A 16,086-nucleotide genomic window follows, 5' to 3' on the forward strand; every position below is an offset into this window, starting at 1 on the left:
TGACTAAGGAGTAGTCACCCTGCATCAGCGGGCACCATCTAAGAACTCTGCGGTTTGCTGTAAGTCCTTCCTCAAGGAATCCGACGGCCCAGCTCGACGAGAAACCGGCTTCCCTGGCACCTCTGACCTCTACCCACGTCATCAGCTCAGCTGTGATCTGTGGGTGCGACGAGACCTCGAGGGACCGGCCATCATCAGAACCTGCACGCTCTTAAAAACCAGCACGACCATCGAGGTAACTCTCTGGTGAGTGCTCTGGGGTCCGAGAAGCCCCGACCCTGAGCCGCTCCAGCACCGAAGTGCAGTCTCCCAGCATCTCCACGATCTGCGTGGGGCCCTTCTGCTCGCTGCTCAGCACGTTGTCTGGTCACTTGCCGCTGGCTTGTGCCCTTCTGTGATGACATCCGAGAATCAACACTGCCGGTCTGGTTGCTCCAGACTGGCCCTTGCTTCCATCCTTTTGAGAAGCACCCCGGACCCTCCTGGTCCACTCAAGACGCCGACAGCGACATCCGTCGTGGGACAGCTCGCACCTCCACCGTGGTCGCCGACAACGCCTCCTGGTCCGTGAGACTGCAGAGCCTAGCGTCGCCCACTCACCTGGTCGAGGTGACGGCCAACTGGTGCCTTCCTGGTACCCTCTGACTACTGGCTAGTAGTACGAACTTGGTCCCCTCTGCTTTCAGGTTTCATCAATCTCCGATCCAGGCTTGGATCCCTACGAACTATTCATCACTGGTCGCCGGCCAGCAACTCCTTTTCTTCCGGCTCCTGGTTCGTCAGCGAAGACCCCGACGCCTGTAAGACTTGTGCAGCCGCAGCCCTCGTGGCTAGGTAACTCGGCATTTCAGTGCCTGCATAGCCTCCTTACTCTAGGGTCCCGAGTCCCTCGCTTCCGACTTGCCTTAACCTTTCCGTGTCCCCGGACACTTGTTTTAAACTGTGCACTTGAAGTATTTGCTAAAGAGATTTGGTTTGTGCTTAGTACCCTGTCCTCATAAAGAGTACAGGGCTGTTGTGATTCTTAATAAATATACTGTTTATTTTCATAACACTTGTGTGGTGTCCTTTCACTGGGTGTTCAAGGGGTACATGTGTGGTAAACAGCTGGCTTAACACGCCCTCTCGAGTCTTTAGCCTTAGACTGCTCGTATCCACGCTACTAGGATAGCTGGTCTATAGGTTGACTTACAACCAAACACCATAAGGGTCGTTGGAACGATACATAGCGGTCGCTAGAATAGCGAACGTTGCATATCGGGCCAACTTCTCACACCAATCATTTTATTTAATTTTTAAGATAACGTATTCTAAAGTTCATAGAACCAGATGTTTATTCCTAAATTGTATTCAACACAAGTTAGATGAAAATTATTCGGAAAGCATGGAGAAAAGAGCTAGGTGCTGCTGAGATTTGAACTCTGGATTTCCTGTTTACGAGACAGGCGCTTTAACCACTAAACCATAGCACCATCGTTAATAGTAAAAAATGCATTAATAATTTGTTGTTGATGATGAAAATGTGTTTTCTTCTATAAATTATTCTTTATATGTATTGTAATCTTAAACACGAAAAGATACTCAATCACTATGCAAGGATTAATATGTTTTAATAAACAGGTACTCCTATAAAACCCAATTTTATTTCTTGAATTCTTTACAATTTTTTTTCTTGAAGGTATTAATATTGCTCAAATTTAGGTAGAAATTTCATCTACTTCTTTCTCATAGATATGCATTTTTTTCATTTTGCAATAACAGTATTCCTTCTATAATCTTGAAAATACTTGGGTTTTTATAAGGTTTAAGATGATCTTTTCAACAGTAAGATGAATCAGACTTTTATATTTTAATTGTATCGGAATAAGACCTAATGAAAATGATTTGTTATATAACAATGAGAAAAGCAAGGCGCTGCTGAGAGTTGAACTCAGGATCTCCTGTTTACTAGACAGGCGCTTTAACCAGCTCAGCCACAGCACCCACTTGATTCTTAATTTTGACACACCTTTCTTTATGGTGTTCAAGAGAATATTGCTTTTTCACTTTCATATTCTTTTCTAAGTTCACTCACTTCTCTACTCAAACACTTAAGATGAATGAAGACTCTTCATTTATTCAAAAACGCCTCTCTAATTTGAAGTTTACCCTATTCATATCATTTTAAACTATACCTTGCTGAAGAATGGATTAGTTGAATTCAACAATAGAGTGATCATTCACCTCTATCTTGTTCTTTGTCATTTTCTTTTCCCTATTTCAGTCAATGCATTCCTACAAAAATCTTCACAATACCAATCATTTTATTTAATTTTTAAGATAACGTATTCTAAAGTTCATAGAACCAGATGTTTATTCTTAAATAGTATTCAACACTTGTTTGAAGTATATTATTCGGAAAGCATGGAGAAAACAGTTAGGTGCTGCTGAGATTTGAACGCAGGATTTCCTGTTTACGAGACAGGCACTTTAACCACTAATCCACAGCACCTACGTTAATAGTAAAAAATGCATAAATAATTTATTGTTGATGATGAAAATGTGTTTTCTGCTATAAATTCTTCTTTATATGTATAGTAATCTTAAACACGAAAAGATACTCAATCACTACGCAAGGATTAATATGTTTTAATAAACAGGTACTCTTATAAAACCCAATTTCATTTCTTGAATTCTTTACAAGTGTTTTTTTCATGAAGTTATTAATATTGCTCAAATCTAGGTAGAAATTTCATCTACTTCTTTCTCATAGATATGTATTTTTTTCATTTTGCAATAACAGTATTCATTCTATAATCTTGAAAATACTTGGGTTTTTATAAGGTTTAAGATGATCTGTTCAACAGTAAGATGAATCAGACTTTTATATTTTAATTGTATCGGAAAAAGACCTAATGAAAATGATTTGTTATATAACAATGAGAAAAACAAGGCGCTGCTGAGAGTTGAACTCAGGATCTCCTGTTTACTAGACAGGCGCTTTAACCAGCTAAGCCTAAGCACCCACTTGAGTCTTAATTTTGAAACACTTTTCTGTATGGTGTTCAAGAGAATATTGCTTTTTCACCTTCATATTCTTTTCTAAGTTCACACACTTCTCTACTCAAACACTTAAGATGAATGAAGACTATTCACTTATTCAAAAACACCTCTCTAATTTGAAGTTTACCCTATTCATATCATTTTAAAATATACCTTGCTGAAGAATGGATTAGTTGAATTCAACAATAGAGTGATCATTTGCCTCTATCTTGTTCATTGTCATTTTCTTTTCCCTATTTCAGTCAATGCATTCCTACAAAAATCTTCACAATACCAAGCATTTTATTTAATTTTTAAGATAACTTATTCTAAAGTTCATAGAACCAGATGGTTATTCTTAAATTGTATTCAACACTTGTTTAATGAAAATTAGTCGGAAAGCATGGAGAAAACAGTTAGGTGCTGCTGAGATTTGAACTCAGGATTTCCTATTTACGAGACAGGCGCTTTAATCACTAAGCCACAGCACCAACATTAATAGTAAAAAATGCATAAATAATTTATTGTTGATGATGAAAATGTGTTTTCTGCTATAAATTCTTCTTAATATGTATTGTAATCTTAAACACGAAAAGATACTCAATCACTACGCAAGGATTAATATGTTTTAATAAACAGGTACTCTCATAAAACCCAATTTCATTTCTTGAATTCTTTATATTTTTTTTTCATGAAGGTATTAATATTGCTCAAATCTAGGTAGAAATTTCATCTACGTCTTTCTCATAGATATGTAGTTTTTTTCATTTTGCAATAACAGTATTCATTCTATAATCTTGAAAATACTTGGGTTTTTATAAGGTTTAAGATGATCTTTTCAACAGTAAGATGAATCAGACTTTTATATTTTAATTGTATCGGAATAAGACCTAATGAAAATGATTTGTTATATAACAATGAGAAAAGCAAGGCGCTGCTGAGAGTTGAACTCAGGATCTCCTGTTTACTAGACAGGCGCTTTAACCAGCTAAGCCACAGCGCCCACTTGATTCTTAATATTGAAACACTTCTCTTTATGGTGTTCAAGAGAATATTGCTTTTTCACTTTCATATTCTTTGCTAAGTTCACACACTTCTCTACTCAAACACTTAAGATGAATGAAGACTCTTCATTTATTCAAAAACACCTCTCTAATTTGAATTTTACCCTATTCATATCATTTTAAACTATACCTTGCTGAAGAATGGATTAGTTGAATTCAACAATAGAGTGATCATTCACCTCTATCTTGTTCTTTGTCATTTTCTTTTCCATATTTCAGTCAATGCATTCCTACAAAAATCTTCACAATACCAATCATTTTATTTAATTTTTAAGATAATGTATTCTAAAGTTTATAGAACCAGATGTTTATTCTTAAATTGTATTCAACACTTGTTTGATGAAAATTATTCGGAAAGCATGGAGAAAACAGTTAGGTGCTGCTGAGATTTGAACTCAGGATTTCCTGTTTACGAGGCAGGCGCTTTAACCACTAAGCCACAGCACCAACGTTAATAGTAAAAAATGCATACATAATTTATTGTTGATGATGAAATTGTGTTTTCTGCTATAAATTCTTCTTTATATGTATTGTAATCTTAAACACGAAAAGATACTCAATCACTACGCAAGGATTAATATGTTTTAATAAACAGGTACTCTTATAAAACCCAATTTCATTTCTTGAATTCTTTACAATTTTTTTCATGAAGGTATTAATATTGCTCAAATCTAGGTAGAAATTTCATCTACTTCTTTCTCATAGATATGTATTTTTTTCATTTTGCAATAACAGTATTCATTCTATAATCTTGAAAATACTTGGGTTTTTATAAGGTTTAAGATGATCTGTTCAACAGTAAGATGAATCAGACTTTTATATTTTAATTGTATCGGAATAAGACCTAATGAAAATGATTTGTTATATAACAATGAGAAAAGCAAGGCGCTGCTGAGAGTTGATCTCAGGATCTCCTGTTTACTAGACAGGCGCTTTAACCAGCTCAGCCACAGCACCCACTTGATTCTTAATTTTGACACACTTTTCTTTATGGTGTTCAAGAGAATATTGCTTCTTCACTTTCATATTCTTTTCTAAGTTCACACACTTCTCTACTCAAACACTTAAGATGAATGAAGACTCTTCACTTATTCCAAAACACCTCTCTAATTTGAAGTTTATACTATTCATATCATTTTAAAATATACCTTGCTGAAGAATGGATTAGTTGAATTCAACAATAGAGTGATCATTCACCTCTATCTTGTTCTTTGTCATTTTCTTTTCCCTATTTCAATCAATGCATTACTACAAAAATCTTCACAATACCAAGCATTTTATTTAATTTTTAAGATAACTTATTCTAAAGTTCATAGAACCAGATGTTTATTCTTAAATTGTGTTCAACACTTGTTTGATGAAAATTATTCGGAAAGCATGGAGAAAACAGTTAGGTGCTGCTGAGATTTGAACTCAGGATTTCCTGTTTACGAGACAGGCGCTTTAACCACTAAGCCACAGCACCAACGTTAATAGTAAAAAATGCATACATAATTTATTGTTGATGATGAAAATGTGTTTTCTGCTATAAATTCTTCTTTATATGTATTGTAATCTTAAACGCGAAAATATACTCAATCACTACGCAAGGATTAATATGTTTTAATAAACAGGTACTCTTATAAAACCCAATTTCATTACTTGAATTCTTTACAATTTTTTTCATGAAGGTATTAATATTGCTCAAATCTAGGTAGAAATTTCATCTACTTCTTTCTCATAGATATGTATTTTTTTCATTTTGCAATAACAGTATTCATTCTATAATCTTGAAAATACTTGGGTTTTTATAAGGTTTAAGATGATCTTTTCAACAGTAAGATGAATCAGACTTTTATTTTTTAATTGTATCGGAAAAAGACCTAATGAAAATGATTTGTTTTATAACAATGAGAAAAACAAGGCGCAGCTGAGAGTTGAACTCAGGATCTCCTGTTTAATAGACAGGCGCTTTAACCAGCTAAGCCACAGCACCCACTTGATTCTTAATTTTGAAACACTTTTCTTTATGGTGTTCAAGAGAATATTGCTTTTCACTTTCATATTCATTTCTAAGTTCACACACTTCTCTACTCAAAAACTTAAGATGAATGAAGACTCTTCATTTATTCAAAAACATCTCTCTAATTTGAAGTTTACCCTATTCATATCATTTTAAAATATACCTTGCTGAAGAATGGATTAGTTGAATTCAACAATAGAGTGATCATTCACCTCTATCTTGTTCTTTGTCATTTTCTTTTCCCTATTTCAGTCAATGCATTCCTACAAAAATCTTCACAATACCAATCATTTTATTTAATTTTTAAGATAACGTATTCTAAAGTTCATAGAACCAGATGTTTATTCCTAAATTGTATTCAACACTTGTTTGATGAAAATTATTCAGAAAGCATGGAGAAAAGAGTTAGGTGCTGCTGAGATTTGAACTCAGGATTTCCTGTTTACGAGTCAGGCTCTTTAACCACTAAGCCACAGCACCAATGTTAATAATAAAAAATGCATAAATAATTTATTGTTGATGATGAAAATGTGTTTCCTGCTATAAATTCTTCTTTATATGTATTGTAATCTTAAACACGAAAAGATACTCAATCACTACGCAAGGATTAATATGTTTTAATAAACAGGTACTCTTATAAAACCCAATTTCATTTCTTGAATTCTTTACAACTTTGTTTCATGAAGGTATTAATATTGTTCAATTCTAGGTAGAAATTTCATCTACGTCTTTCTCATAGATATGTAGATTTTTCATTTTGCAATAACAGTATTCATTCTATAATCTTGAAAATACTTGGGTTTTTATAAGGTTTAAGATGATCTTTTCAACAGTAAGATGAATCAGACTTTTATATTTTAATTGTATCGGAATAAGACCTAATGAAAATGATTTGTTATATAACAATGAGAAAAGCAAGGCACTGCTGAGAGTTGAACCCAGGATCTCCTGTTTAATAGACAGGCGCTTTAACCAGCTAAGCCACAGCACCCACTTGATTCTTAATTTTGAAACACTTTTCTTTATGGTGTTCAAGAGAATATTGCTTTTTCACTTTCATATTCTTTTCTAAGTTCACACACTTCTCTACTCAAAAACTTAAGATGAATGAAGACTCTTCATTTATTCAAAAACACCTCTCTAATTTGAAGTTTACCCTATTCATATCATTTTAAAATATACCTTGCTGAAGAATGGATTAGTTGAATTCAACAATAGAGTGATCATTCACCTCTATCTTGTTCTTTGTCATTTTCTTTTCCCTATTTCAGTCAATGCATTCCTACAAAAATCTTCACAATACCAATCATTTTATTTAATTTTTAAGATAACGTATTCTAAAGTTCATAGAACCAGATGTTTATTCCTAAATTGTATTCAACACTTGTTTGATGAAAATTATTCAGAAAGCATGGAGAAAAGACTTAGGTGCTGCTGAGATGTGAACTCATGATTTCCTGTTTACGAGTCAGGCTCTTTAACCACTAAGCCACAGCACCAATGTTAATAATAAAAAATGCATAAATAATTTATTGTTGATGATGAAAATGTGTTTCCTGCTATAAATTCTTCTTTATATGTATTTTAATCTTAAACACGAAAAGATACTCAATCACTACGCAAGGATTAATATGTTTTAATAAACAGGTACTCTTATAAAACCCAATTTCATTTCTTGAATTCTTTACAACTTTGTTTCATGAAGGTATTAATATTGTTCAATTCTAGGTAGAAATTTCATCTACGTCTTTCTCATAGATATGTAGATTTTTCATTTTGCAATAACAGTATTCATTCTATAATCTTGAAAATACTTGGGTTTTTATAAGGTTTAAGATGATCTTTTCAACAGTAAGATGAATCAGACTTTTATATTTTAATTATATCGGAATAAGACCTAATGAAAATGATTTGTTATATAACAATGAGAAAAGCAAGACGCTGCTGAGAGTTGAACTCAGGATCTCCTGTTTACTAGACAGGCGCTTTAACCAGCTAAGCCTCAGCACCCACTTGAGTCTTAATTTTGAAACAATTTTCTTTATGGTGTTCAAGAGAATATTGCTTTTTCACTTTCATATTCTTTTCTAAGTTCACTCACTTCTCTACTCAAACACTTAAGATGAATGAAGACTCTTCATTTATTCAAAAACACCTCTCTAATTTGAAGTTTACCCTATTCATATCATTTTAAACTATACCTTGCTGAAGTATGGATTAGTTGAATTCAACAATAGAGTGATCATTCACCTCTATCTTGTTCTTTGTCATTTTCTTTTCCCTATTTCAGTCAATGCATTCCTACAAAAATCTTCACAATACCAATCATTTTATTTAACTTTTTAAGATAACGTATTCTAAAGTTCATAGAACCAGATGTTTATTCTTAAATAGTATTCAACACTTGTTTGAAGTATATTATTCGGAAAGCATGGAGAAAACAGTTAGGTGCTGCTGAGATTTGAACGCAGGATTTCCTGTTTACGAGACAGGCACTTTAACCACTAATCCACAGCACCTACGTTAATAGTAAAAAATGCATAAATAATTTATTGTTGATGATGAAAATGTGTTTTCTGCTATAAATTCTTCTTTATATGTATAGTAATCTTAAACATGAAAAGATACTCAATCACTACGCAAGGATTAATATGTTTTAATAAACAGGTACTCTTATAAAACCCAATTTCATTTCTTGAATTGTTTCCAATTTTTTTTCATGACGGTATTAATATTGCTCAAATCTAGGTAGAAATTTCATCTACTTCTTTCTCATAGATATGTATTTTTTTCATTTTGCAATAACAGTATTCATTCTATAATCTTGAAAATACTTGGGTTTTTATAAGGTTTAAGATGATCTGTTCAACAGTAAGATGAATCAGACTTTTATATTTTAATTGTTTCAGAATAAGACCTAATGAAATTGATTTGTTATATAACAATGAGAAAAGCAAGGCACTGCTGAGAGTTGAACTCAGGATCTCCTGTTTACTAGACAGGCGCTTTAACCAGCTAAGCCACAGCACCCACTTGATTCTTAGTTTTGAAACACTTTTCTTTATGCTGTTCAAGAGAATATTGCTTTTTCACTTTCATATTCTTTTCTAAGTTCACACACTTCTCTACTCAAACACTTAAGATGAATGGAGACTCTTCACTTATTCAAAAACACCTCTCTAATTTGAAGTTTACCCTATTCATATCATTTTAAAATATACCTTGCTGAAGAATGGATTAGTTGTATTCAACAATAGAGTGATCATTCACCTCTATCTTGTTCTTTGTCATTTTCTTTTCCCTATTTCAGTCAATGCATTCCTACAAAAATCTTCACAATACCAAGCATTTTATTTAATTTTTAAGATAACTTATTCAAAAGTTCATAGAACCAGATGTTTATTCTTAAATTGTATTCAACACTTGTTTGATGAAAATTATTCGGAAAGCATGGAGAAAACAGTTAGGTGCTGCTCAGATTTGAACTCAGGATTTCCTGTTTACAAGACAGGCGCTTTAACCACTAAGCCACAGCACCAACGTTAATAGTAAAAAATGCATAAATAATTTATTGTTGATGATAAAAATGTGTTTTCTGCTATAAATTCTTCTTTATATGTATTGTAATCTTAAACACGAAAAGATACTCAATCACTACGCAAAGATTAATATGTTTTAATAAACAGGTACTCTTATAAAACCCAATTTCATTTCTTGAATTCTTTACAAATTTTTTTCATGAAGGTATTAATATTGCTCAAATCTAGGTAGAAATTTCATCTACTTCTTTCTCATAGATATGTATTTTTTTCATTTTGCAATAACAGTATTCATTCTATAATCTTGAAAATACTTGGGTTTTTATAAGGTTTAAGATGATCTGTTCAACAGTAAGATGAATCAGACTTTTATATTTCAATTGTATCGGAATAAGACCTAATGAAAATGATTTGTTATATAACAATGAGAAAAGCAAGGCGCTGCTGATAGCTGAACTCAGGATCTCCTGTTTACTAGACAGGCGCCTTAACCAGCTCAGCCACAGCACCCACTTGATTCTTAATTTTGACACACTTTTCTTTATGGTGTTCAAGAGAATATTGCTTTTTCACTTTCATATTCTTTTCTAAGTTCACACACTTCTCTACTCAAACACTTAAGATGAATTAAGACTCTTCACTTATTCCAAAACACCTCTCTAATTTGAAGTTTACCCTATTCATATCATTTTAAAATACACCTTGCTGAAGAATTGATTAGTTGAATTCAACAATAGAGTGATCATTCACCTCTATCTTGTTCATTGTCATTTTCTTTTCCCTATTTCAGTCAATGCATTCCTACAAAAATCTTCACAATACCAAGCATTTTATTTAATTTTTAAGATAACTTATTCTAAAGTTCATAGAACCAGATGTTTATTCTTAAATTGTATTCAACACTTGTTTGATGAAAATTATTCAGAAAGCATGGAGAAAAGAGTTAGGTTCTGCTGAGATTTGAACTCAGGATTTCCTGTTTACGAGTCAGGCGCTTTAACCACTAAGCCACAGCACCAATGTTAATAATAACAAATGCATAAATAATTTATTGTTGATGATGAAAATGTGTTTCCTGCTATAAATTCTTCTTAATATGTATTGTAATCTTAAACACGAAAAGATACTCAATCACTACGCAAGGATTAATATGTTTTAATAAACAGGTACTCTTGGAAAGGGGCGACCATTCGGTCCCCCCGAACGTATGGTGGAGTACCACGATCCCCCCGGGAAGCCATCTTGGGCGGGAGGCGAGTCTCGGCTGGTATGCCCGAAGTGGCGTAGCCGGGGCGTGCCTTTTTCCCGCCCTAGAGTGGGCTGGCCTAGACACTGACGCGGCCGGCCACGCCCTCGGGGCAGGCCGGGGCGGGTTTACGCCCGCCCTGAAGACGGATAAAAGGAGCAACAAGCCAAGGAAGCATCCTCTTGTTCCTGTGCTCTGAAGCTGCACCACCTCGCTGCACGTGAGCTCGAGACGGAACGAAGAGCCATTTTTTGAGCGTTATAATCTTCTTGTTTGTTTTGCAGATACTCTGTCGGAGAATGCCTAAGAAGGCGGGAAAGAGAATGACTACCGAGCAGATGCTGCGTGTTCTCATGAAAGAGGTAACCGACCTAAAGAAGCGAATGGCGGAGAAAGACGAGGAAGGGGGCCCGAAACGTCCTCTGGCGGGAACAGCTCCAGGGGGAAAAGGCAAGAGGCCCAGGAGGGGAACAACTGGGGGAGACGTCCCAGTTCCCTGTACTCCGCTCGAAGCACCCACTCCGGTCCCGGAGGAAGGAAATCTGATTCCCGTAGTGGTCACCCCCGTGTCCGGGAAGGATATGCCGCCCGAGCTGGCAGCACAATTAGCAGCGTGGTTGGGTAAAGGTAGCAAGGGCGCCACGGCTGACGACGCGCAGGTGTTGATGAAACAGCTACGGGAAACAAGGGAAGCGACGAGGGCACCATCGCCGGCTGCGGCAGTTGAGAAACCAACTGGGTCAGGTCCAGTCGCAGATACAGCTTCCGGTTCAGGTAAGCGGCCATTGCCGATCGCGAGGGATGAGTCGGCACCCTCTCGAAGGGAAAAGTTGGGTCAACATGTCCCTCTGGCTATCAAAGAGAAGATATGGGCAGGGGAGTATATAAACATCTTCTCGTTGCTTACCGATCATTATGAGATGGAGCATGTTAAGAGTCAAAAGGAGCTCATGCATCCGAGTGTTTGGCGCGCAAAGATGGCCGCCTTTAAGGTAAATGAAAACATTGGTAATTGGGGCAAAGCATGGGGGGTTTTTACATCCATCTTAGGTGAACGTAGGCCCGAATTGCTGCCAGAGTTGCCGATTTATCAATCACGGATCATGGGGTATTCAGTATCTCACGAGGGCAACCATTGGTTTTGTTATGATAATGTTTTCAGAAAAGCGAAGGAGCATGATAAAAACTTAACTTGGGATTGTTATGATTCTGTGTCCTGGTCCAAAATGGAGGACTCTGGTATGTTGAAGGTGCCATTGGTAGGGAGTAACGTTGGCGAATCCTCCCGCCAATATGCGGGGACGCCCTTTCGATCAGGTACGAGTAACGACAATCACTCGAGGCCAATCGGCAACGCAGGTAAAAGGGGGGTTTGTTGGAACTTTAACAGGGGGAAATGTACTAGGCCCCAGGGGTCATGCAAATTTAGGCACGAATGTGGGGGGTGTGGGCAATCATCCCATCCTGAGTCCATGTGCAGAGCCAAAACGGGTGATAACGGGGGTAGAGGAGGCGCCAAACAGGTCTGACATAGTCCGAGGGGCGCCTTTACCTACTCCGATTGATACCATGGCAATGATTCCCTGGCTCAGCGAATACCCGGATCACGCTTCTGCTGGGGTGTTGCGGAGCGGATTTTCATATGGTTTCCGCATCCCGGTAGGGGAGTTTCAGGGTATAGCAAAATGTAAAAACCAGATATCGGTCTTACAGCATACGACCGTGGTACAGGAGAAGATCGGGAAGGAGGTGGCTCGAGGTCGAGTCACCGGTCCATTTAATGTACCACCAGTTGCTAACTTTGTTTGTTCCCCTTTAGGGGTGGTCCCCAAGAAGGACCCGGGTGAGTTTCGGCTGATACATAATTTATCAGCCCCACGTGGTCTTTCCGTGAACGATGCGATAGACCCGGAAGTGTGTTCGGTGCGGTACGCATCCTTCGATGAGGCCGTAGCCATATTGAATCGCCTGGGGCCCGGTGCGCTGATGGCAAAATCCGATATCGAGTCAGCGTTCCGGTTGCTCCCGGTACATCCAGACGATCAGCGTCTCCTTGGTTTCATGTTTCAGGGTCACTATTACATGGATAGGTGTATGCCGATGGGGTGCTCGATATCGTGTGCCTATTTCGAAAAGTTCAGTTGTTTCTTGCAATGGGTCTTCACAAAGAGGACGGGGTTTCAACATATTATGCATTATCTCGATGACTTTTTGTTTCTGGGGGCAGCCGGGGATCCGGAATGTGGACAGGCTTTGAATGCATTTTGTGTCTTGATGAATCAGTTTGGCGTGCCATTGGCACCAGGTAAGACTGTGGGTCCCTCGACTTGCCTCGAGTTTCTGGGGATCGAGCTCGATTCTGAGGAAGGTTGTTTTCGTTTACCAGGTGACAAAGTGTTAAGGTTCAGGGCATCCCTGCAAATGTGTATAAGTGAGTCTAAGGTTAAGCTAGATCAATTACAACAATTGGTGGGGCAGCTGAATTTTGCCCTAAGAGTTATGCCGATGGCCCGCCCCTTTTCTCGCTCGATCGCTCAGGCCATGGTCGGCCTGAAAGAGGGTCATCATCGCACAAGGCTCTCGGCAGAGGTTCGCCAGGACATGCGCATTTGGTTGGCATTTCTGGCGGATTTCAACGGTCGAATTATCTGGAACAAACCGGCCGTGTCCTCTGAGGAGCTGGGGCTGTGGACAGATTCGGCAGGGAGCATCGGTTTTGGTGCCATATTCGGCACTCAATGGTCAGCACAAAGATGGCCGTCATGGTGGCATGATAGTGGTCTGACAAGTAACATTGCTTTCCTAGAACTTTTTCCCATTCTGGTGGCCCTGAGAACTTGGCCTGAGGGGTTCAGAGATCACTCTGTGGTATTCTGGTCTGATAACATGACCGTTGTTGAGTGTATCAATAGCCAGGCAGCACGATGCAAATGGGTTCTGAGATTGCTCAAGGATATTGTGTTATTGTGTATGCAATTGAATGTACTATTTAAGGCAAGACATGTCCCAGGGGTGATGAACCAGGCGGCTGATGCCCTTTCTCGTTTTCGTATGCAGGCCTTCTGGGGTTTTCGGCCCACAGCGGACCCGGTGGCAGCACCCTTTCCCGAAGCTCTCTGGTCTCTCGGTGCCCCGAATTACAGAACCTCGTGGGAGAGAGTTTAGCACCCAGGACGAGGAAGGCATATGAAGGGGCGTTCCGTTCCTATTGGGCCTTTTTGGGGGCGGCTAGAGGGGAGCTTTGGGGCCAGGAGGAGTTGGTAGTGAAATTCCTGCTGTCGTTACGGCAGGCAGGCAAATCAGTGGCTACGGCCCAGAGGCATCGGGCCGCCATTTCCTTTGTGGCTAGGGCTCATGGGATCCAGGACCCGACAGCGTCTTTCGTTGTGCAAAAAGCGCTACGTGGGTGGCAACGCCTTGAGGGTCGCAGAATAGATGAAAGGCGCCCGATAGGTCTGGATAGGTTGGCCCTGTTATTATCTAGACTCCCTGCAATATGTTCATCCCAGTATGAAACAGTGTTATTCCGAGCCGCTTTTACGCTGGCATTCCATGGGGCTATGCGGGTAAGCGAATTAGTGGCGAGGAACAAACAGGATGTGATGGGGGGACTGTGCCAAGAGCACGTTCAGATCAGAGGGGAGACAATGACTGTCTCGTTCGTCAGGTCCAAGACCGATCAGGGTGCGATGGGTGACTGCATAATGATGCAAAGGATCCCCGGGTCCTCCATGTGCCCGGTGAGTTGTGTGGAGGAATATTTAGCACAAAGGGTGGCACCATGGGGGGGGACCTTGTTGAGACACGCTGACACCACCCCACTGACGAGGTTTCAGTTTCAGCGGGTGCTTGCGATGTCGATTACTGCTGCGGGCTTGAACCCGGGCGAGTTTGGGACCCATTCCTTTCGGATAGGGGCTGCTACAGAGGCTACAGCCAGGGGTCTGAATGTCGAACAAATCAAACGTGTGGGGCGTTGGTCCTCCAATTGTTATAAGAGGTATGTGCGGTTGCACATGTTGTGAAGCTGTAATGATGTACTCACGCTTCTTGTTTTTGTTTGGTTTCAGTTGCGCAAGCCTACGAGGCGGGGCGGACTAGGCAGTCGACCCAACACCGGGCCAGCGGTCAGACATCACCGGCTGTGAAAGAGGAGGTGTGGGTCGTGGGCCACTCATACGTGAGGCATGCCGCGGACGTATTCAAAGCAGGTGATATGATTCACGTGGCTGGGGAATACGGGTACAGGGTGTCCTTCTACGGAAGGGGCGGACTCTGTATTGACCAGTTTCAATCATTTGTCGAGGGTTTGCTAGGGCGGACGAGGTCACCGCCGTCTATAGTCATAGTACATCTTGGGGGCAATGATTTGGTCACCACTGGTAGACGACTTCTTCTTGAGGCGATGCTTTCCACTGTAAGTTGGTTGGCGAGGAGAGTTCCAGGGTGCACGATTGCATGGTCCCATATGATCCCACGGAAAGTGTGGCGGGGGGCTATTTCTGTTTCTGCTCTGAATCATTCAGTAAGAAAAATCAATAACAAAGTGAGTAGATTGTTCCGTTCCAATACACTGCATTCGATTTCGCATGGTTGTATTACTGGTGACAGTATGTATTTGGGGGATGGTGTTCACTTGTCCCGGGTGGGGAACGAGTTACTCATAGGAGACTTGATGGCTTGGCTAAAGACTTTAAGACATGACCTTTAGGTAGGAGTTTTGTGGGGGGTCCGGATAGCCGGTCAACTATCCGGCCTGTGGCGGTAAGGTCATGATCGGTGAGCACTAATTGGAAGATCCCTATGAGTGGGCGTCACCCATTACGGATGGGAGCGCTCGAGGGAGGTGGCCATTGGCCCCTCAACGGGGTAGGCGGTCCCTTCTAAGGATGGGCCGCCGAAAGGAAAGGAAAGGCGGTCAAGGCCCCTTCCTGGGTAGGAGGGGCTACAGCCCCCTCCTGGAGAATTTCCCGGGGCCAGGTCATCTGCGACGGCAGATGTGGTAAGTTGTGTGGGGTTTGGGGGGGGTCTACGCTACCTTCTAGATACCTCACACGAGTCCTCGGACGACCTTTAAGTGGCGTCGAGTTTATTGGGGCCCCCGTCAAGTCAAGGGAAATTGGTAGTTGCACTCGAGGTACTCCTCTGTGCGGTCGCCCCTCACAAGTGAGGGGGATATTTCTGGTTTAGGGATCTTGACACCGGTTACGACCT

At 39.7% G+C, this 16,086-nt stretch overlaps 9 non-coding genes across 9 annotated transcripts; all 9 read right to left on the minus strand.

Moving 5' to 3' along the window:
- Positions 1-1,909: 1,909 nt before the first annotated feature.
- On the minus strand, positions 1,910-1,983 carry TRNAT-AGU (transfer RNA threonine (anticodon AGU)). The gene has a single exon. It is a non-coding gene; the product is annotated as a tRNA-Thr (tRNA).
- A 1,967-nt stretch (positions 1,984-3,950) lies between these two features.
- TRNAT-AGU (transfer RNA threonine (anticodon AGU)) lies at positions 3,951-4,024 on the minus strand. The gene has a single exon. It is a non-coding gene; the product is annotated as a tRNA-Thr (tRNA).
- A 435-nt stretch (positions 4,025-4,459) lies between these two features.
- Positions 4,460-4,532, minus strand: TRNAT-CGU (transfer RNA threonine (anticodon CGU)). Its single transcript has one exon. It is a non-coding gene; the product is annotated as a tRNA-Thr (tRNA).
- Positions 4,533-4,968: 436 nt separating this feature from the next.
- Positions 4,969-5,042, minus strand: TRNAT-AGU (transfer RNA threonine (anticodon AGU)). The gene has a single exon. It is a non-coding gene; the product is annotated as a tRNA-Thr (tRNA).
- Positions 5,043-5,477: 435 nt separating this feature from the next.
- TRNAT-CGU (transfer RNA threonine (anticodon CGU)) lies at positions 5,478-5,550 on the minus strand. Its single transcript has one exon. It is a non-coding gene; the product is annotated as a tRNA-Thr (tRNA).
- A 436-nt stretch (positions 5,551-5,986) lies between these two features.
- Positions 5,987-6,060, minus strand: TRNAN-AUU (transfer RNA asparagine (anticodon AUU)). The gene has a single exon. It is a non-coding gene; the product is annotated as a tRNA-Asn (tRNA).
- A 944-nt stretch (positions 6,061-7,004) lies between these two features.
- On the minus strand, positions 7,005-7,078 carry TRNAN-AUU (transfer RNA asparagine (anticodon AUU)). The gene has a single exon. It is a non-coding gene; the product is annotated as a tRNA-Asn (tRNA).
- Positions 7,079-9,043: 1,965 nt separating this feature from the next.
- TRNAT-AGU (transfer RNA threonine (anticodon AGU)) lies at positions 9,044-9,117 on the minus strand. The gene has a single exon. It is a non-coding gene; the product is annotated as a tRNA-Thr (tRNA).
- A 435-nt stretch (positions 9,118-9,552) lies between these two features.
- Positions 9,553-9,625, minus strand: TRNAT-UGU (transfer RNA threonine (anticodon UGU)). Its single transcript has one exon. It is a non-coding gene; the product is annotated as a tRNA-Thr (tRNA).
- Between the last annotated feature and the right edge of the window lie 6,461 nt (positions 9,626-16,086).

The sequence above is a fragment of the Lissotriton vulgaris genome, chromosome 12 (assembly GCF_964263255.1).
Source record: "Lissotriton vulgaris chromosome 12, aLisVul1.2, whole genome shotgun sequence".
In the NCBI taxonomy this organism is placed as follows: Eukaryota; Metazoa; Chordata; class Amphibia; order Caudata; family Salamandridae; genus Lissotriton; species Lissotriton vulgaris.